General features: G+C 43.7%; 1 long non-coding RNA gene across 2 annotated transcripts; it reads left to right on the top strand.

Annotated features, from left to right (window-relative positions):
* The first annotated feature begins 1,542 nt into the window (after positions 1-1,542).
* On the top strand, positions 1,543-10,878 carry LOC115384075 (uncharacterized). 2 transcript variants are annotated; one of them, XR_003930794.1, is made up of 3 exons: positions 1,543-1,581; positions 2,620-2,907; positions 9,887-10,878. It is a non-coding gene; the product is annotated as an uncharacterized LOC115384075 (long non-coding RNA). The 2 variants fall into 2 exon arrangements; XR_003930795.1 differs by lacking the exon at positions 1,543-1,581 and adding an exon at positions 2,472-2,535.
* The last annotated feature ends 12,565 nt before the right edge of the window (positions 10,879-23,443 follow it).

Here is a 23,443-nt window from a genome sequence, read left to right on the forward strand (position 1 = left end):
TCGAGTGTCTCTTTCAGACACACCTCTTTGTTTTAGCTTGAAATATTGTAAAAAAAATATAGATATATATTTTTAGGAGAAATGCCGTATTTGAGCTCATTATCTCCCTGTTCATTTGACCTATATTGACTGAAAATCCCCATTAGCATAAGCTTTCCTTAATGTACTTTGTTGGTCAGTTTTGCTTTTATTAACAGTATTCATGTGTCTCCTATTCATTATTAAAAAGGTGAGTTGTTTGTTTCACAATCCTCTCAGTTTCGCTTTTACCGTAATGCATAGAATATGTGCGTACCGCTTAATGACGTGTCGGCTCACTTGACTGTGTTTGTCAGAGCGCTGGCTCACTTGACCGCAGTGGAAAAAGCCAGCAGTTTTGGTTTATTTTATTTGAGGTGTGTCTTATTGTTAGGTGGCCTGGTACGTGCGTCAGTGCTGATATATGTAGATGGATCATTGGGCTGAGTGTCGTAGACAGCGCCAGAGCTTTTTTTTGTGGTTGTGTATTGCCCAGTGTTATGTGTGTGAAGCACACTCTGTTTGTGTGGTGGTATGGTGGCCGTGGGCCCATGACAAGTTTGTGTCCAGGGCCCTTGGTGATGATAATCCGTCTATGGTTCAGACAGAAAGCTTCTAACATGACAACAGGATGGATCAGTGAGTAAAGATTCAAGGTTTTTAATTTCTATTTTTTCACATAAACCAACAGCTCAGGATTTCATGTGAGGAGTTTCTGTGGAAGTTAAGTTAAAAACAGATTCGTTTATCAAAAGTCGGATTAAACAGCCGAGGTTGGCTGTGGTTCAGTAGGCGAGAGCAGTTGTCCCACAATCGGGAGGTTGTGAGTCTCTCCCTGGCTGCATGTTGAAGTGTCCTTGGGAAAGACACTGAACCCTGAATTGCCCCCAGTGGACGGACTGAGTGCCTTGCATGGCAGCCGCCTCAACTGGTGTTTGTGTGTTGTACGTCGCTTTGGACAAAAACGTCTGCTAAATAGAATTGTAGAACTGTCAATAAAGACACTCAACAAGAGTGAAATAAAGAATAGATACAAAAGAAAAAGAGGACGAGATGCTGCTGAGGAATGAAAGTGTGTGTATAATGTTGTCTTCAGTTTCACTGTCAGGGGAAAAACTCTTGTGAAAACATGTTTTGCGTTCTAATCCTGTCTTCTCTCCTGTGTTTCAGTGTAGCTACAGTGTTTCTGGTTGTAGGTACAATGTTTTTCAAGGCTGTAGCTGCAGTGACCTCCTGTCCTGTGTTCAGACTCGTTGCGGCTGCTGAATGGATCCAGTCGTTGTTCAGGCAGACTGCAGGTGAAGACTAACCCGTCTGACCAGACCTGGTCCTCAGTGTGTGAAGCAGACGTGGATCTGCAGGATGCACAGGTGGTGTGTCGGGAGCTTGGCTGCGGGGCTCCTTCAGTCCTGCAGGGGGTGCTCTATGGAGACGTGCAGACTCCCAGGTGGAGCCCAGAGTTCCAGTGTGGAGGCCATGAGTCTGCTCTGCTGGACTGTAGAAGCTCAGGCTCAGCTAGAAACAGCTGCTCACCTGGTAAAGCTGCTGGACTCACCTGCTCAGGTAGAAGAGGAGCTGCAGGTTCCACTACTCTTCTCTTCACTCTCACTCCATCCTCTCTCTCTTCTCTCTCTGCTCTGGGTTCAGGGGATGAGATCAGGTTGGTGGGAGGAGCCAGTCGCTGTGCAGGAAGTCTGGAGCTGAAATATCTTGGTGAACAGAGACCTGTGACAGGTGGTGTCTTCAGCATGAAGAGAGCAGCTCTCATCTGTGAACATCTGAACTGTGGCTCTGCTGTTTCCTTTGAACCAATTGATGTGTCACATCAATTTTTGTGGAGAATCGACTCACAATGTGTTGAATCTGGATCTGATCTGTGGAACTGTGTGGTATCATGGAGATCTTCTTACACCCTGAAACTCACCTGCTCAGGTATGTTTTGCTGACTTTAAAAAAATGAATCTTTCTTTCCTGGTTTTACAGCAGATTATATATGTCTATATATATGATTCATATGTCTGGAATATTCAATCTGATTTTCAAGTGTAATCCTCATCAGTAATCAATGCTTTTATCAGATATACCTGTAATGAGATTACAATTGTTTTATGTACTGTAAAGGATTACAGTTACACTTCTTTTGTGTTCCTTTTACGTAACTCTGTCACATGTGATCTGTTCCTCCCCAACCCTGGTGTTCAGACGGGGTGCGGCTGCTGAATGGATCCAGTCGCTGTTCAGGCAGACTGCAGGTGAAGACTAATCTGTCTGACCAGCCCTGGTCCTCAGTGTGTGAAGCAGACCTGGACCTGCAGGATGCACAGGTGGTGTGTCGGGAGCTTGGCTGTGGGGCTCCTTCAGTCCTGCAGGGGGCGCTCTATGGAGACGTGCAGACTCCCAGGTGGAGCCCAGAGTTCCAGTGTGGAGGCCATGAGTCTGCTCTGCTGGACTGTAGAAGCTCAGGCTCAGCTAGAAGCAGCTGCTCACCTGGTAAAGCTGCTGGACTCACCTGCTCAGGTAGAAGAGGAGCTGCAGCTTCCACTGCTCTTCTCTTCACACTCACTCCATCCTCTCACTCTTCTCTCTCTGCTCTGGGTTCAGGGGTCGATGAGTTCAGGTTGGTGGGAGGAGCCAGTCGCTGTGCAGGAAGTCTGGAGCTGAAATATGTTGGTGACCAGAGACCTGTGATGGGCGATGGCTTCACCCTGGAGACAGCCGCTCTCTTTTGTGAGCATCTGAACTGTGGCTCTGCTGTTTCTCTTGAACGAACTGATGCGCCACTTCAATCTATGTGGCGAATCGACTCAGAATGTTTTCGATCTGGACCTGATCCGTGGAACTGTGTGGTATCATGGAGCTTCTTTCGCACACTGAAACTCATCTGCTCAGGTATGTTTTGCTGACTTTAAAAAAATGAATCTTTCCTTCCTGGTTTTACAGCAGATTTATTTCCTATGAGGTTCTGTCGTTTCTTCTGATTTTCTATTGTGCCCTCTGAGGTTTTATTGATTCATATGAGTTCCTACTGTTTCCTCCGGAGTTCTATTGTTTCTTATGAGGTTTGATTGTTTCCTGTGAGGTTCAACTGATTTCTCTGAGCTTCCAGTATTTCTTTTGAGGTTCTGCTGTTTCCTTTGAGATTCTGTTGTTCTAAAGTTATGTACCAGAGTAGTTTAAATCAGTTTTAGACCAGTAAACATAGAAATAAAGACAAGGACAAACACAGTGTGTCATCCACTCAGTGTTTTGACAACTCTACCTCACCACAAACACTAAATCCTCTCAGTAATGTGATTACCTGCTGAGCTCTGTGCTCAGCCTCAGTTGCTCCCAGCAGCGGTTGTTGCTGTGGTCAGTGTGAACAAGCGTCCAGGAAGCAGTCCCTGAAGGAGGAGCTGTGCTCCATACAGGTGAACTGTACAGGAGCTGGATCAGCTGGAAGCAGCTGCTCTTCATACATTCACTGCTGGGCTGCTTTGGTTTCCTGCGCCCCCTGGTGGCCACAAGGAAGAACAGTCAGTTCAAATGCAGTCCGGACCAAGAGTTTCCTCTTCATCAGTATTGGGCAAGTTACTTTTAAAAGTAATTAGTTATAGTTGCAAGTTACTCCTTCAACAAAGTAACTGAGTTACGATGTTTTAAAAATAAGTAATTACTAGGAAAAATCACTTTTGTGTCAGAAAAAAGAACTTTTTAAATACCTCAGAGTCTGGATCCCTCTGAATGGAACTTTAAAGCTAAGGTGGACGATGTTGTCCAAAAGCATTTTTAGTCATACTGAGTGAAATGCTCATTGCCCCCTGGGAGAAGTCAATACATTATTTGGACGGAAAAAAGTGCGGAAAAAAATCTAACAACTGTAGCGGCCACAGGACAGTAAAAACTCCGACCAATCGTATCGCGCAGACCGCTCTTCAGGAACCAATCAAATCCCTTCGCCGTTCTACCAGCCCCCTGCGCGTACATTTCAATAGCGTGCATTGGCCCTGGTTCAGTGTGCGCACGTGTTTCCAAGGTGCTCTCAGCTCGCGTGAAAAATAGAACGAAGCGGAGCAGGCGCGCTGCGCTCCTATGCGCGTTGTGTGCGGGCAGTCAGAAAGGCGATCACAAACTCCGTGCAAGTGGTGCTCCTGCACGCGCGTGCGCGCGGCGCTTCTGCGTCCAGTGCGTTCGCTGCCAACGGGAGCTCCTCCAAAGGGGTGGGAGCTGGGCGGAGCCTTGGGAGATGCTACATTCGTGCTACATGCTAGTTTTCCAAGATTGCCAACCCTGGCTTTAAGATGTATGTTGAGTTACTTATTATAAAACTGAATATATGATTAATGAAATAAATGGACACTTGACAGACTAAATTGCAAACAAAAAGAATGACATTAATCTAAAATATTCAAATTTTATTGTGTGATAATATGAAACACCAGTCAAATCTGATCTGTCACTGTAGATATATAGCACTTCCACAGCTACTGACATGGATATATGTCAGTAGAGGTCTGTACTTCTTTTTAGTTTAAAAGCTGCCTTTGAATGATCAGGGCTCTCTAGGGCTGTATGTCTGGCACATCACGTGACATATTTTGGACCAATCAGGTTCCTTCTTTCTGTAAACAACTTCCACGCTCTGCAGCGCCACTGAACTCTGGAGGAGGAAAGACCAGCTGAAAGCGGTGAATTATAGTAGCGGAAACACACAGACCTTCATTATCAGTAATGGTAACGTTGTAATGCAGGGAAAAGTCATTAGTTAAGTTCAGTGTCGTCGTTAGGCCCATTTTAGGGGGCTGAAGCCCCCGAAAGCCCCATCTTGACCCTGGGACCTCCAGTCCGTACTCGGTACATATGTTCCTGTACATGATGCCCCCTACCTGGTTGTGCCGTTCCATGTATGCCTTGCCTGCCAGCATCTTACCCCCTGCTGTGATGTGCTGTACTGTCTCTGGGGCTTCTTTGCACAGTCTGCACCTGGGGTCTTGTTTGGCGTGGTAGATCCCGGCCTCTATTGATCTTGTGTTAAGGGCCTGTTCTTGTGCAGCCATGATTAGTGCCTCTGTGCTGTCCTTCAGTCCAGCCTTTTCCAGCCACTGGTGTGTTTTCCCAATGTCAGCCACTTCTTCAATTTGTCGGTGGTACATGCCATGCAGGGCTTTGTCTGTCCATGATAGCTCCTCTGGCTCCTCCTTACTGGGCTTTTGATGTCTGAGGCATTCACTTAGCAGATCATCACTGGGGACCATCTTCTTGGTATACTCATGGAGGCTCTTGGTTTCCTCCTGGATAGTGGCTCTGACACTCACTTGTCCTCGGCCTCCCTCCTTTCTCTTGGTGTATAGCCTCAGTATGCTGGATTAGGGTGGAACCCTCCATGCATTGTAAGGAGCTTTCTTGTCTTGATTAGGCTGGCTAACGCCGCCTGAATCACAAGTGAGATTCAGGCTGGGAGCCACTTGTTCACTTTCTTGTAGGGGAGGAGCAGTTTAAAATGTTCTGCAGCTGTTGATTGGGCGCTGCGCATGTCTGTCAGTCTGGGGCTGTTGGAACCCAGAGCCAATCATGTCAGTTCTATTTTTTTTTTTTCCTTTGTCCTGTTCGGCAGCTGGGGCGTGCAATATTGTATGTAGCCTTTTACTGTCCGAACAGATTTTAATGTTAGCAGATTAATGTTAATAGATTTTAATAGTGTCAGTTCTAGCTGCTGACGTAACTGCAGAGCGACAGCAAAACCAGGAAGAAGAAGAAGCATTGCTGTGTTTACTTCTTTCGCAATGGCACCGGACGATTATTGCCGTTTGTGTAAAGTAAACATGAGGGGAAGTGGTCCCCGTGTTTATGCACACCCCACAGATATGTTTGTGACCAAAACAACGCCTAACATATCAGAGAGCTTAGCGATGATGGACCTGATAGTCGCCTCGGAGCCGGAGCAGTCACACAGATTCTGCTAGCGCTGCGGCTCCACACTCGGTCGGCAGTCGCTTACTCGGTGTCATCGTCTAACTGTCCCTCCCCGTCCTGTGATTGAGTCCCGGACTTAGGGACAAATTCTCTTCTTGGTCGCCAGACTGCCCTGCAAATCGAAATGAAATGAGGGCGCAGGCAGGATGGGAATTCCCAGGCTATGTCTTGATATCAGTGGCTTGCATTTCTTCCAGTGGCCAGGATATTATGCCAGCAGAGTATCTGACTACTGGTAGGGCGTAGGTGTTTATGGCTTGGGTCTTATTTTTGCCATTCAGCTGGGTCTTCAGGACCTGTCTTACTCTCTGTAGGTATTTGGCTGTGGCTGACTTTCGAGCTGCTTCCTCATGGTTACCATTTGCCTTTGGGATCCCCAGGTACTTGTAGCTGTCCTGCACATCTGTTATGTTCCCTTCAGGTAATTCAACTCCTTCAGTTGTGATCACTTTCCCTCTTCTAGATACCATTCGTCCGCACTTATCCAGTCCGAATGACATCCCGATGTCATTGCTGTATATCCTGGTGAGGTGAATCAGGGAGTCGATGTCACGCTCATTCTTGGCATACAGTTTGATGTCATCCATGTAGAGGAGGTGGCTGACAGTTGTTCCACTCTTGAACCGGTATCCAAAGCTGCTCTTGGTAATGATCTGGCTGAGGGGGTTCAGGCCTATGCAGAACAGCAGGGGGGACAGGGCATCACCTTGGTATATGCCGCATTTGATGCTCACCTGGGTCACTGGCTTTGAGTTAGCCTCTAGACTTGTCTTCCACAGCCCCACTGAGTTATGAATGAAGCTCCTTCGAGTCCTGTTGATGTTGTACAGTTTCAAGCACTCCAGTATCCATATGTGTGGTATTGAGTCAAAGGCTTTCTTCTTATTAATCCAGGCAGTGCACAGGTTGGTGCTGCGGGCCTTGCAGTCTTGGGCGATTGCCCTGTCAACCAGTAACTGGTGTTTGGCGCCCCTGGTGTTATTGCCAATCCCTTTTTGTGCTTTACTCATGTACTGATCCATGTGCCTACTTATCTTGGCTGCTATGATGCCTGATAGGGGTTTCCTTATAGGCCGGTAGTTTGATGGTATTGTTCCCTTCTGGGTGTCCTTCATGATGAGGACTGTCCGACCTTGGGTTAGAGACTCTGTGTGGGTCCCTGATATTCAATGAAATTACATTGAAACGAGATAAGGAGCAGAACTGGGAGCCGGTTCCACATGGTAGGAGCCCGGGGTTAAGTAAACGCTTACACCCACTGGGTCCGGGTTACCTCAGTTAATCAGTGGAGCAGCTGTTTTGTTTGATGCCCAATTAGAATTGCACCCATTGGATCCAGGCTGTCTCAATGGATCAGCCGCGATTGATGTGCTGTCTGCGATCCCTCAATCAGGGCTCTAGTCCACCTAAGAGACAGCCTCTTCGTCCAGGGTTTCGGTGTTCTGACTTTTTGGTCTCCCACAGTGGAAAGAGAGAGAGGGGGAGAGATCATTTTATTTCTATTGAAGTGGACACAGGTTCACAGATTTATACAATAAATCCACGACTCATTTTCCCAACATCACCTTACAGAACAGTTACATAATAGTTGAGAGAGAGAGAGGACGTGACCCCTAACTGTAAGCTTTATTGAATAGAAAGGTCTTAAGCCTCGTCTTAAAAACCAAGACTGTGTCAGCCTCCCTTACAGACACTGGGAGCTGGTTCCACATAACAGAAGCCTGATAGCTAAAGGCTCTACCACCTGTTCTACTTTGAGAGAACCTAAGAACCTCCAGCAGACCAGCACTCTGAGAACGAAGCGTTCTCCTGGGACAGTATGGGACTAACAGCTGTTTCAGATATGATGGGGCCTGATTGTTCAGGGCTTTATAGGTTAAGAGGAGGATTTTGAATTCTATTCTAGATTTAATAGGAAGCAGTGAAGGGAAGCTAATATTGGGGTGATATGATCTCTCTTACTGGTTCTTGTGAGAACTCTTGCTGCAGCATTTTGAACGAGTTGGAGACTTTTTAGGCAGTTATTGGGGCCCCTGATAACAAGGAATTACAGTAGTCTACTCTGGAGGTAACAAATGCATGGATTAATTTCTCAGCATGGCTTTGAGTCAGCATGTTCCTGATTTTAGAAATAATACGCAGGTGAAAGAAGGAGGTCCTGCAGACCTGTTTAATGTGGGAGTTAAAGGATAAGTCTTGGTCAAAGGTCACTCCCAGGTTCCTCACAGTGTTACTGGGAGTTAAAGCAACACCATCTAGGGTCAGTATTTGATTAGATAATTTTTGATGAAATGAATTCTGTTTTATCTGAATTTAGGAGGAGAAAATTATGACTCATCCAGGTTTTGATGTCATTAAGACAAGCTTCTAATTTGACAAGTTGATCGGTGTCACCTGGTTTCAGGGATAGGTAGATCTGTGTATCATCTGCATAACAGTGGAAGTTAATGGAGTGTTTCCTGATGATGTTTCCTATAGGAAGCATGTATAATGTGAAAAGTATAGGTCCTAAAACAGAACCCTGTGGGACTCAATATTTAACTTTGATCCGGGCTGAAGAGTCATCATTAACATTAACAAAGTGAAACCTGTCTGTTAAATATGATTGAAACCAGTTTAATGCTGAACCTTTAATCCCAATAGTATATTCTAGTCTCTGTAGTAGAATATCATGATCAACAGTGTCGAATGCAGCACTGAGATCTAACAGGACCAGAACAGAGACCAGTCCTCTATCTGAGGCTGTGAGAAGACCATTAGTGACTTTTACCAGGGCTGTCTCTGTACTGTGATGAGCTCTGAACCCTGATTGAAAAGACTCTAATAGGTCATTGTTATATAAATGGTCGCTAAGCTGACTTCAACAGCTTTCTATAGGATTTTAGAAATAAAGGGAAGGTTGGATATTGGTCTGTAACTTGTTAGAACACCTGGATCAAGGGTGGGCTTTTTGAGGAGAGGTTTAATATTTGCTATTGCAGGCCCTGAACTTTGGAATACTCTTCCCGCTAATATCAGAGTTGCTTCCCCTGTTGAGTCTTTTAAATCATTGCTGAAAACCCACTTCTTTTCACTGGCTTTCAATTCAAGTTGATTTTAAGGCTTTTTGGTATTGTAATTTTATCGTATTAGCAGTTTTTGTATTAGTCTTGTGTTTAATGTTTAGTATAGTTGACCTTTTATTATATAATGGCGGTTTAATAATCGTGGAAAGCACTTTGGGGCAGTATGTTTCTGTTTTTAAACGTGCTATATAAATAAACTTGACCTTGACCTTGACCTTGACCTTAATAACAGCAACCTTAAAGACCTGTGAAACATAGCCTGTTACTAAGGATAAGTTGATCTGATCCAACATTGATGTACTAATCATGTGGAAAATGTCTTTAAACAGCTCCAGCTGACAGCAGAAAGTCCCATGGTATTAATGAACCAAATGCTGCTTGTCTGACAACAAGAACAAGAAAAAAAACCTGGCTTTAACATTAGAGACCAGGGTTCTCAAACTTTTAGGATCCAGGGACCTCTTACAGGGGAGAACATTTTTCAATGACTCCTCATAATCCTCGTGTTAATTAAACACAATCTGTCGTCTGTAACCCCAAATGCTAAATGAATTATCTATTTTTTTGAACGTTCAAACCTAAATATTTAAGATCTGTTGAGTAGAAATGAGCTTAAATAAATTAAATTGAATTATTGTCAGTACAATTTCTATAATTTTAAGCACAAGGAAAGTTTCATTGAAGCTACATTTTCACTTCACAGCATTCCGAATTTTAAATGTCTCTCCTGCTGCTGCTGCAGGGGGCGCTGTGGCTGTACTGTAAGGTCCTGTTCACCTCTCTGCTGATGCTCTGGAGCTCTGGGTGGAGCCAGACTCTCCTCACTCCTGTGTGTCGTCATGTCTCTGCAGGCCAGCAGGGGGCAGACCGGCAGACCGGCAGACCGGCAGACCGGGCGGACGCTGAGCGGGTGCAGTGGAGGGATGAATTCGGTCCTCTGAACCTTCCTGCTGTGAGGACTAGATGGTTTTTATGAGCTTCTTACAGCAATGATGAATCTCATCACGTTCCCACAGACAGTGGAACAAGGTTCCTTTTCCTTTTGTGGACCGTGGCGAAAAAAGAGCGTTGTTTTGTCGTATACTGGACCACAGTGGATGTCCTTTTTTAATCTCCTTTTTACTCCTTTTTCATTGATGTTTTTCAGTCATATCATGGATGCTCATTTCATCATATATTATCATCTGCTCCGCTCAGGCCGACTGTGTTTAACAGAGGAGATATTTTTGTGATTGTAATCCAACTTATTAGCTTGTTCTGCACCAAGGTGAGGCAGGATGTGGTTTGCAGCAGGTGTTGGACCGTATGGAACCTGACCGGTTTGTATTTAATCCTGAGTGGTTCCATCGTGGCCTGAAGAACTCATGTGGATCTCACCGAGTGCATGTTGTGTTTTTCTTCTCTCTTCGTTCTCTTTTTGTTGAGAACTGAGGCTGTGGTTGGTTTTCTTGGTAACAAAACAGCATCAGAGGACATGTCCATGGGACCGGAGCGTATAAGTAGACCCTGTTTTCCAGTGGATGGCGCTCTCGCTTTCCCTTTCTGAATTATCAGAGAAAAGATCGAACCCTGACCTGAAATCTGGAGAGAGGTGACCTCTGAGGTTGATGTCAGCCAGATACCAAATTTAGACAAAAAACTGATCATTGTGAGCAGCAGAATCTAAAAGCCGCTCACTTGAATTGACCATATTAAAATAATACATGCCAAATATTTGAGACGTAACAGAACCAACGCAAAATCAGTTCTCTTTGATTTCTTCATTTTTTGGTATTTTACTTTTTTTTAATCAATTTTGGATTGTAACCTGTAATCCTTTGAGTGAATAAAAATCTGGTGAACATTTCAAATCTCCGGTGGAGTGGAGTTATTTCTCTGTGTGGGACCAAAGAAGGAACTTGGAATCAGGTTTGAGAGATGTTTTTTGGTCCCTGAGAGGGAAGCCTCAGGAGAACCGGCACTACTGCACATCACGCAGCTGCTCACACTCCCGCTGTGCAAGATGTAGCTGAGTGTATACACACCCACACCCACACCCACACCCACACACACACACACACACACCAATTTTTGGATTTGTTACAATGATGTTATAATTTGCACACATAAAAAATGATTTAATCACAGTCAGATTTAATCAAACTCTCCCAGGGTCAAAATGAAACATTTCAGTCCACATTTCCAGATGGATTTATTCACTTAGATAAATATATTTAGTGGCAAATTTATTATTCTCGTTTCAAATCTTACTTTTATTTGAATGTAAGAAAATATATGTAAAAAGGAAACAAACTCACGAATGAAAAAGTAATCTGTACCACCACTTTGACATCTTGAGCAATCAAAGTGGAAATAAAGCAACAAACAAATGTAGATTTTCATCAATGAAGACAAAAACATCCAGGTGATCAAAATGTTCTAACAGTTTCTTTTCTTTCCTCCAGAGCAGCAGGTGGAGGAGTGGAGACAGGAGACGGTCCAGGCACTCTTTTCACTCTTTCACTCTCTCAGCTTGGACTTTCTCAGGCAGCAGTTGGTCACAACATCCGCTTCAACTCATTTCCGGTTCAAATGCTGCAACTAGAGAAAGTAGAAGTTGACAGATGTTGTGTGAAAAGAGTCTTTTACCACAGTAGAGCCGCAGCTCTGAAGAGGGAAGAGTTTTTATTTATTCATAAATGTATCCAGCATCACCCCCTCCTCCGCCGGGGAGAGGCTGGGCAGGAACTGTTCCACCCACCCATGGATTTTTCCAGCCCTTCCCCTCCACCCTCTTCCCTGCCTGCCTCTCTGTCCTCTTCTGGTGAACGTCTGCTCTGTTCTGAATGTCAATCCAACTCAAATCCAGTCTGACACGACTCTGAAGCAGTGGCTGGTTGAGTTTCCTTGTTGTACTTTGGCTGTTTGTTATTTATATGTCTTCCTTGTTCAAACTGCAGCTGGTGGCGGTGTGGCGAGAGGGAAATAACAGAAGACGACTCTCACAGCTGGAGGAATCTGTCCAGTGAAGACAGTTGTGAGACAGACGGAGTGATTCCACAGGACGGAGGACATGGAGGAGTGTATTGGTTGATGTGTTGTTTCTTCAAATGCCATCAATTAATCTAATTTCTGTTCATGTTTGTTTTTGGACACTTCTGGACATTGTTTGGTTTTTCTTTTTGCCAAAATTAGGACTCCTAGTGAATCCATGTCAGTTATTAAGTTTGCTCCTTCTGGCAAATCCAGCTCGATGCTCTCAATGTGAATATTTACAGTAATTTTGTGGTCCATTGGTTTAATGATTGATTGTCTCTTATTGTTGGACCACACACACGTGCACACACACACACACACACACACACACACACACACACACACACACACACTTTTGTCTTTCTCTCCTCGTGGGGACCTTCCATTGACTCCCATTCATATCTAACTCCTAACCCTGACCCTTACCCTAACCCTAACCCACACCAAAACAAAGCGTAGCCCTAAAGAAATGTTTCTGCAATTTTACTTTTTTCATTAACAACAACATGGTCAAGAAAACACTGTTTCCCCTCATGGGGATCCAGAAAATGGCCCCATGAGGCACATTGTGCCGGAATTTCCTATCCTTGATGGAAAAACGTGTACACACACACACACACACACACACACACACACACACACACACACACAGAATCTAAACAAACCAAATACCCAGAGCAGCCTGGTGTTCCCAAAATTAGGACATTTGTGTCCTGACTGATAATAAACCAGTCATCTCTATTACTGTTTGTAGGAGTGCTGACACAGTATATGTACAAGTGACTGTGAAATAAATCATGAAATGATCATTCACCATAAGACATGAGGACATAACTGAATAAAGAATTAAATATTTTTTAAAGTCATAAAATAAGAAAAACATGTCAATATATTTGCAATATCTTTTTTTCTCTGAAACAGTTCCACAATGTCCATTTGGACCCAGCAGTTCACCCCGACAGGGTCTGGATAATGGACTGCTCCGTGTGACGTCAGACAGGTGAAACATGGCCGCTCTGGCCCCGCCCCCGCCCTGAGGAGGAGACCGGAAGCAGGAGTGTGTGAGGTGAGTTGATCCAGTTTCACCAGAAGATGAAACATGGAGTGTGTGAATGAGACCGGGAGTAGTGGTGTAATCACTGCATGCCCCGGGTGTTCCAGTTAAATGAAGTGGTGACCTTTGACCTGTGGATGTTAACAGGTGGAGCAGCTCTTTCCAGCTCCACCCACGTTCACCTGGGAAACCAGCTGTCTACACTAACTCACAATATCCCAGCTGGATTTTAGACTAAAGGTTTTATTTTGAACTAGTCCCAGTTTGGCTTCAGACTGCTGTAGTTTGTGATTTTAAACTGGTTTCAGATCAGTTTCATTGTCGCACAAGCTTGGTTTTGTCTTTTGGCAGCGCTCCAGACTGACCCAGGATCAGTTTAGTCTCCCAACCAGCTGCGAATCTTTTCCCTGAATCTTCAGGGGAGGTTTAGTCTTCCAGCGTCGCCAGACAAGATCAGAAGGAATCTTGTTTTGGTGAAAGGAGCCTTTTGACCTTCCTCTGCTCGGTTTCTCCACATTCCAGACAGAAGCTGGGTTTAGCCCTCTCAGTGCTGGTGACATCCAACTTGTGTCTCAATCGTCTATAACCTAAACTGTCCACCTTTCAAAAGAGTTCGCACAAACGGTCAGCCTCAGCTTTTGGCCGTTGATTTGAAAAGACCGTCCTCCCTTGGGCGTCTTTTTGTCGTGGCGGTCTTCTTAATCCTCCAGAGGATCAGGTCGCAGCACCGGCCAATCAGCAGCAGGCCGATCATCATAAATCCGAAAATGTAAACATCCACAATGACCTTGACGGACAGGGGTGCCAGGCATTCGACACTCCTCCACTTCTCCCGGCCGTCCATCACATACCCAGCATGCCGAGTCCCGTCCGGACAGGCAGGATCCCCGCTCCTGCGCTCTTCGTTGAAAAAAAAAAAAAAAGGTTTATATATAGGTTGAGGATGGTATCAGGAAGTCAAGTGTTTATCACAAGGGGGTGGGGCTTCACACAGAGTACTTGTATATTCCATTTCATATCAGGATCACAGTGCACTTTGATTAGAGGTTACCAGGACGACTGACTATACTATACTGTCCCTCAGTGTTAGAGGGTTAAACTCACCATTCAAGAGAACAAAAGTCCTGGATCTCCTTATTAGGAAAAATGTTGACGTGGCTCTCCTATCTGAAACACATTTACAGCCGGCTGATGTTCGTCGTGTGCAGAACAAATATTACAAGGTGGTGGCATCTTCGGGGGATGGCTCTCAGACGAAAGGGGTCATGGTCTTAATGAAATGCAAGCTTCATTTGGTGACTGAGAAAATTCGCTCTAACAATTCCGGGAGGCCAGCTTGCTGTGGGGTCTCTATTCAGGGTTAAAGAAAATAGCCTTTGTAAGTATTTACGCCCCCACAATTTTTGATTCATCCTTCTTTCCCTGGTTGACCAAAGAGTTGCTGCGTCTCTCTAATTATTCACTTAATATAGGATCTGATATGAATACATTCTTTGACTGCAATCTAGAGAGGTCTCGTCCATCCATTACACGAACGCAAGCTTTATCCTCCGAGGCCTTAAGGAACTTTGCTCAGGATAGAAACATAGTTGATATTTGGAGGGTTCAGAGTGCTACAGCCAGGGATTACACTTACCTTTCCCCTCATCATGAAATGTTCTCCAGAATAGATTATATTTTCTCTACGACAGACTTGATTCCAACCCGAGATAAGATGGTGTTCTTACCGCGTAATATTTCCGACCACAACGCAAAGTGCAATTTTGCATACCAAAACAATAATAATAATAATAATAATAATTATTATTATTATTATTGTTATTATTATTATTATTATTATTATTACATTAATAATAATACAAATAAACTTAGTACATATGCACACAGTAGTGACAACTGAACCGTCTCTCAGCACTCACATACTTCTTCTTGCAGTTCTTGTCGCTGGTGGTACGAGTTTACCACTTCCCCTCAGAATTTAGCCATCACCTTCCCTCTCCATAAATAAGCCTTGAATATTGGCTTCAATATTGATATTTTTCACGTTTATTGTTTATTTTATGTTTTTGGACAGGGCAATGTTTATTATATAAGTTACAAAATGTGTCCAAGAATAAGTTATAAGCACTGTCCACATCCTTTTCTCTCATCACAGTGTTCCAGTCTTGGATTTCTAGGTCCTGTTTAAAGACTTCAGTACTTCTCACTGATAATATTATTCTGTAAATATGATTCAGTATTTCCCCTCTCTTCCTGTAGCCATCATCACAAACAGTAAAAACCGGTAGATGGTCCGTTAAGTCACAAATCATGAATCCACTTAATTTGATTATTTCAATGTTGTTTGTGAAAATATTGTCGATAAGAGTTGCACTCTGCGCTGTTATTCTGCTAGGCGTAGTAATTGCAGGAAATAATCCCATACTGTACATGTGATTGATAAAATCGTCAGTTATTTTATGTCTATTGTGATTAATTAAATCTATATTGAAATCACCAGTGATATATAATATTTTTTTGTGTGCTCGAAAACAGTTTTCCTGTCCAATCCATAAATAATTCAATACTTGACCCTGGTTTTCTGTATAAGCAAGTAACTATAATGTTTTTTTTCTTTTCACAGTTTATATCAATTGAAATGCATTCCAGGAGTCCCTCAATAGCATCCGTCATTTTGCCAACAATTTTATAATTTATTTCCTTGTTTATATAAATCGCTTCTCCTCCTCCAATTTTATTATCTCTGGTTCTGTAGCTGAGCTCATATCCATCCAGTACAAAATCTATACCTTTGTCTTGATTAAACCATGTTTCCGAAATTGTAACAATGCTAAAAGGGAATTAAAATTTTTCCAGGTATTCTTTAATGCTGTCAAAATTGTTGTACATGCTCCTACTATTGAAGTGTATAATTGATAAATTACTTTCAGTATTCATAGAGTTATAACCGTCATCTGAATAATATTTACAGTTGATATTTATATTCGAGTAAAAAGTGTTGTCTGGATCAAAGTCATTTTCTGGATCATGGTCTTTGTGCTCTGTAACCTCAAAAGGATTCAACTTAAAGAAGTTATTGTCCAATATTCGATCTCTCCAATGTTGATAGTCAGTTGTTGAGTTCATATGAGCCATGGCTTGAGAAGAAGTTCTTTACCTTGCTGGGTCAGCCAGCTGCATCATACTTGTCCAGCTCCTCCACACTCCTGATAATCAGAACTCTGGCATTCTCTGGTGACCCATTCAGTTTGACGTATATTTTGCAGTTACTCACCCATGTGTGTTGTATTTTGTTCTGTTTTTTCAAGAACCTTGCTTTGCGGGCTATTTCACCATTCCTTCTTGTCAGATGATCATTCATAAATACGTTGGATCCTTTTAGTTTTTTTCCTTGCTTTAACACCTCCTCCATCAGCTGAAGAATTTTGTTTTGCCGTTCTTTAATCACTGTGGTGTCCTCCTTCAAAGTGACGAGCGTCTTTCTGATTTCTCCAGCGTCCACGTCAGCTTTTGATTGTTTTTGCCAGTCTGTTATTGTCGCCACTGCCTCCGTAAGTGAATCGATCGCTTTTCTCAGGTCTTCGACGTCCTCCGCAGCCGGGTTTTTTTCCGGCGGCATTGTGTTTGCGAGTCACTTCACAAGCACAGATCATAAAGTTCACAACAAAGTTAGCTTTTAGGCTCTGCTCGTGCAGAAACGAGCCTTTCCCGATCCGGTATCCGTATTCCAATCCGCGTCCATGAATATCCTCTGCTTAACTGTGAGGATGCTGTCGCAGGTTAGACGTTTATTTGCTTTGATTTCGAGTTAAATTCAAGTTTTTCCTCGAGTTGCAGCACAGCGAAAACAACGGCGCGCAACCACCACCGGAAACAGGAAGCAGACTTTGCTGAGAGATGAAAAATATCTTGCACAAGTGAAAACTAAATCAGTGGAATATTATCAATATTAATAAAGACTCAGTTTCAGACAAAGCAGTTGTATGGCTAGCGATCAAAGGCTTCCTGCGCCACAATGCAATCGGCTTCTCATCCTATCTTAATCGTAGCAGAACACAAAAGATTACCCAATTACAGGCTTGCTGGAAGTTAGAAAGGGAACTTAAGGACAACTATAGTGATGAGGTAGCAGCAAAGCTTAGGTCGGTGAAGACAGAACTAGACAACATACTGAGACAACGGGTTGAATTTCTGATGCATATCACCAAACACAGATACAGTATTACACTGACGGCAGTAAACCAAGTCGTCTCCTTGTGCTAACATTAAAACAACAAGAAAACCAATTCAGCATTCCTTCTATAAACTGCCCAGTGAAAGGCCTGGTGACCACAACAGTTGATATTAATAATGCGTTCAAGTCATTTTTTTGAAAACCTTTACTCGTCAGAAGATCGATTCTCACAGGATTCATTTGATTCATTCTTCGGCAACCTAATCCTACCTGTGTTATCAGACGATGAAACTAAGGACGTAGATAATCCCTTGACATTAGATGAATTACATACAGCAGTTAAATTAACCAACAGGGGGTGTTTGCCTGGAATTGATGGGATTCCAGCTGAGCTGTACCTTGAACTTTGGAATATTATTGGACCTATTTGGCTAGACACTATTAATTCAGCTATAGACAGGGGCTTTTTCCATCGGGATCTCAATACAGCACTTATCTCAGTACTCCATAAGCCAGGGAAGGACCCCCAAAACTGTTCAAGCTATCGCCCAATCTCCCTAATTAATGCTGATATAAAAATTTATTCCAAAGTTATTGCCATGCACCTGGATAAAGTTAGCGAGACGTTAATCAATCCTGATCAGACTGGTTTCCTTAAAGGACGGTTGGCATCAGATAATGTCCGCCGGCTTTTGCGTATTATCTCTGAAACCAAAAAGACAGATCTTCCCTGTGGACTCCTTTTTCTCAACGCGGAAAAGGCGTTTGATCACCTGGAATGGGAATATTTGTGGAATGTCCTGAAAAAATTTAAATTTGGCCCAAATTTGATCAAAATAATTCAAGTATTATACTTCAATCCCTCTGCAAGGATTGTTACAGCTGGGCACCTTTCCGATCTTTTCAGTATATGTCGCGGTTCCAGACAAGGATGCCCAGCATCCCCTTCTATTTTTAATCTGTCACTCGAACCGTTAGCCCAGTACATACGGCAAAGCACATTAATAGCTCCAATCAAAATAGGATCCACACTACATTCAGTCTCTCTATATGCTGACGATACACTTGTTTACCTCTCGGATTTACAACGATCTCTTCCAAATGTTCTAAAAATCATCGATCAATATGGTACACTGTCTGGCTATAAAATCAACCACTCTAAATCTATATTAATGCTGTTGAATACGAAGTTGACAAAGTTAAACATCCAATCCTGCATACCGGTGGCGCAAAAGGCAACATATTTAGGCATTAAAATCAGTCCATGTGTCCTGGCAATAGCTAAAAACAATTATCTGTCTGTTCTAAAGAAAACTGAGGACGACCTTGTGAGGTGGGCAGCACTCCCCTCATCCATGCCAGCCTGCATGGCTATAATAAAAATGAACATCCTCCCATGTATAAACTTTATTAGCTCTGTGCTCCCATTGCCACCCCCAACAAAATACTGGCAAAAACCTGAAACTAAACTTAAAAAGTTTACCTGGAATAGGAAGAAACCACGCATTAAATGGTCAATATTACAACGAAATAAGTCTGAAGGTGGATGGGGGCATATATATTACGTTCCTTAAAATACTGGTCTGATACGGAATTTGTTTCACCCTGGCAAACACTAGAACAGGAGCTGGTTCATCCTCTAAGGCTTCAAGATGTGGTCTTTTCTGGTCTCCATCATAAGAAGTGTCTCTCAAAATTTGGGCCAATAGTTTCATATACAGTACAAATTATGAGAAATATAGAGAAGTATGTAGACTTCAGATGGATATGGCACAAACACTCTCCTATCTGGCACAATACTAATGTACTGACAGGCGGCAAGCCTTTAATTTCACGACTGTGGGCCCAGCATGGGCTTTGGACATTGGGAGATATATCAGGGCAAAACTCAATTTTAGACTTTTCTGAGCTAATGTCCCACTTTGGTATCCCAAAAAACTCACAATTTCTCTACTTTCGGGTAAGGTCAGCTCTTAATTCACTCAAGGTTCCCTGGGGGCCTGAATTAATGACTCATCCTATAGTGTCTCTCATGGAAAGATCACCCCGAAAGAAAACTGTCTCCTTCATTTATAATAATCTTATGTCATACACCTCTAAAGAATTACCAAGGTACCGTTCATGGGAGGTAGATATTCCTTTAGGAACAGAGACCATTAATTGGGAGGAATATGGAATAATGTATTTGGGTCCTCTAAAAACCCAAATCATCAATAAATCCATTACAAAGTTTGCCATAGGACTTATTTAACACCACGAAAAAGACATTTATTGGGTTTGGCACCCAACCCCTACTGTACATTCTGCAGTCAGAACATCATGGGTACATTAATACATGTCTTATGGGAGTGTCCAGATGTTCAACGATTTTGGGGGGGGGGGGGTTTCTTGGTTGAAGAATGTATAGTGTTTATTTGTGTTTAAATTTCTGGAATTAATGCATCCATTGAAGTTGATGTTGTATTGTTAGAAATTGAAAAAAAATAGTTGATTGCAAAAAAAAAAAACATGTATCAATGGCGTAGAGAGACCAGCTGATCAGTTCCATGGTTGATATTTGGTTTGTTTGAAAAACCAAGTCAAGTGATTACTCCAGTCAAACAGACGAGACAAGAGTGCAGCAAGCAGAGACGAGGGAGGGAGAAGCAAGTAGGGAGCGATGGAAAAAGCGCCCGCCTCCTCCGAGAGCCAGGAAAAGAAAGCGGTCGTTGTGTTGCGACTTTTTGATACCATAAAGTTTTTACCTTGGAGCGGAAGTTGCTGATTTCCGTTAATATTATCCATGGTTCATAATATGTGGCGTTGCTCAGCGTATTGTGAGTTGTGTGATGTACCCATCGTTCTACAGCATCGTTATTTCAGTCTATATAATACTGTTACTGATGCATCAGTTTGGGTGAAAGACAACTCAGCCTCATCATTTGTGTCCCTGTGGAAGCCTCGGCCTCTGAACAGAGTCAGCTTTGACTCAGTAGAAAGACTTCAGGACTTCAGGTCATTGAAAGTAAAGTGACTTCTGCTGCATCATTGGGGGGCAGCAGCCTTTCAGCTCCACCAGCCCTCCTTTTCTCCTCACCTTCATCGAGAGGCAGCTGGAGCTGCTTTGGGAGGAGATGAAGCACCACCACACAGGCCAGGTGGGGGGAGGACTCGCCCACCGCTCGCCATCTCACTGAGTCTGAACCCAGAAACATGAACCCTCCCATCTGTCTGTCTGCAGCCTTTCTTTAGAGACCACAGCTGCTGGACCTCCACCTCCACAGACCCCCGGCTGCTTCTCCAGAGCTGCTGGCCCTCCTCCATCACCTCACCCCCCCAGCGCCAAGACATTGTGCCAGCGGGTGAGAGTACACACACACGATTGTATTCCACATCTCCTAGTTTTATTGTGGAGGCTGATGTCACACTTTGCTCATGGAAACAAAGTGATTTGATAAGAGTCAAACTCTCCCAGAGTCCCGGAGCCAGCAGTCAGCTGTGTCTCCTTTTTGCAGCAGTTTCTCTGTTGAGGAATCTCAGCTGGTTCTTCTTGGTGAACCTGTCCAGCTCCTCCAGACTTGATGCTCTTCAATTCTCCCGACAGTGTCAGAAAAGTTCCCACAGGGATAACTGGCTCGTGGCGGCCAAGCGTTCATAGCGACGTCGCTTTTTGATCCTTCGATGTCGGCTCTTCCTGTCACTGTGAAGCAGAATTCAGCAAGCGTTGGATTGTTCACCCACTAATAGGGAACGTGAGCTGGGGTTAGACCGTCATGAGACAGGTTAGTTTTACCCTGCTGATGATGTGTTGTTGCAACAGTGCTGCAATTGTTGCAGTAAGATTCCAGCCAGAGCTCTGTGCAGCCATTTTTTGGACACTTTGGAATGGTCTTTCTTTCCAGTGATGATGAGAAATTTTCCTCAGATAGTTTTTGCATTTCCCTGTGCATTAAACTTTAAAGCATAAATCCAAACTGAGAGGAGTTTCATTTCAAACCAGTCTGATTTATGTTGGAGGTTCATCAAACCGGTGGAAATCTGGACTGTTGTAATGCCTGCATCTGTCCACAAGAGGGCGACAAAAAAGGAGGATCACTCTCTCTCTCTCTCGACCCCGCCCACTCCTGCAGCACAGAGAGAGAAAACAAACGCCACATAATCAGTAATTGACATTGAGAAGGAAGGAATCAAACCTGAAACACTGACATATAAACTACACCATGAAAACTCCACATTTGACCTTTTTAAAGTTTTTCAATCAGTTTTTATTCCTCTCAGACTGAAAGACAGAGGACTCTGCATCTTGTGTCAGAATTATATCACAAAAAAAACTGATCATTAAAAATAAGAAAACTAATCAATAAAGTGATTTCTCTGCTCCACGTGGTCGTTAATGATGAATTGGAAGTCATTCAGAGTCAAAATCACAGACTTGGAGCTGAATCTTTACACACTGTTAGGAGTGGAAATCTAATGAGAAACCAAGTCTGAAACCAGTGTGGAATCCAACATGAAACTACTCTAAAATCTGCTTGAAACTAGTTTAAATTCCAGGTTAAAACCTGTCTGATATTTAGAATGATGCGAGTTTAAAATCCAACCTGAATCCAGTCTGAAACCAGTTTAATATCAAGTGGAAAATCTACCAAACAGCGTTGAGGCCGACCAGGAGAAGAAACCCCCCCCCCCCCCCACCTGGCCTGACCCCCCTGACCTCAGCCTGGGCTCTCAACCCCTCCAGTGAGCTGAACCGCTGTGAAGAGGACTTGAACCTCTGCCGCTCTGCCAGCACCACAGTGTGTGTGACAGACTGAACCACTGCTCCACCGCGTCTTCATCTCTCAGGCTTCAGGCTTCAACATTTCAGCCGCTGCTCTTTGGCTTTTTTCTTTTTCTAGTAGTTTCTACCAGATGTCAGTCTGAATGGACCCTGAGCAGATCCTCCAGTGTGGCTGCTTGGCTCAGTGTGGTAGAGCACTGTCTGCCAAGAGTGAGACCTGGGTTCAATTCCCAGGCAGGGTGTGTGTTAAACAGGAAGTGATCTTCACAGAATCAACCACTGAAATGGACTTATATTCAAATTTTATGTCATTTTTGGGGATCAAATTTCAATAAAACTGGCCGGACTGCTCCTAACCTCCCACTTTTCTTCCCCCTGGCGCCTTGACACCACCTGCTCCACCACGCACCTGGAGGACTTTTGGACTAAGCCTGTTGTGACTCCGCCTCCACTTATTTATCTGTCCCTCAAGGTGGAGCGCTGTTGGCCCTGGCCCTGACTTAACCATCTAAAGGGGACCTACCCCTCCTGTCAGCTCAGTCGCCTATTTCACATCATCACACAGTGGATGATGAAGTGAGCTGATATCAAGGCTCCTTTTTGCCCCAACCAGGAATTGAACCCACACCCACCTACATGGCTCGCCGACTGGTTTACCATGTGAGCTGTCCGGCCTCCCAGGTTTCTGCTGTCATCCTCACCTTCATGCTTACGGCTTTCCACACAAACACAGAATTTTCTGCTATAAATGAACAGTCAGAACCCCTGACCACAACTTCAGCCGCAGCAGCACTTTCCACTGAGCTACCTCTCTGTCTCAATAGGTCTGAACAGCTACAGCTTTATACTCACACTGGGATTAGAAACAAGTCAATAAAGACACACTCAATATGTTCAAGCGGAGTCTGACGAGGGAACTCCTGCTTCAGGAATCGAACTCCAGCCCACTGCTCCAGGAGCGGTGCTGCTCCTCACTCAGCTAACCAACATGGAGATCTGGACCTGGACCATCCAGACTCTGAACTCAGTGGAGCTGAAAATTTCCACACCAAAGTCCTGACCACCAATTCCTGGAAGACACTTGTCAGAGAGCACCGAGACCGGGGGGAGGGCTGGGGCGAGGGTGACATCTACCTCCATGAGATTAGCTCTATATTTTCTAGATCAATTAGATCCATATCTATAGAAATAGAAGAGTAGATCACAAAATCACAAAAAAAAAAAAAAAAAAAAACACCATAGCAACAAGAAATATGTTGTGGAGGCTGAAAGAATGTACATCAAAGCAAAAAACTGACGGCTGGAATAACAGTTTCAAAAAGGCTGCATTTCTCGTTAGAAGTGTTATTAAAATGAAGCTAACGGCACAACATCTTAAAATATGGTGTGATTCATATTGTGATCTC

Source organism: Salarias fasciatus (assembly GCF_902148845.1).
Source record: "Salarias fasciatus chromosome 23 unlocalized genomic scaffold, fSalaFa1.1 super_scaffold_20, whole genome shotgun sequence".
Lineage (NCBI taxonomy): Eukaryota > Metazoa > Chordata > Actinopteri > Blenniiformes > Blenniidae > Salarias > Salarias fasciatus.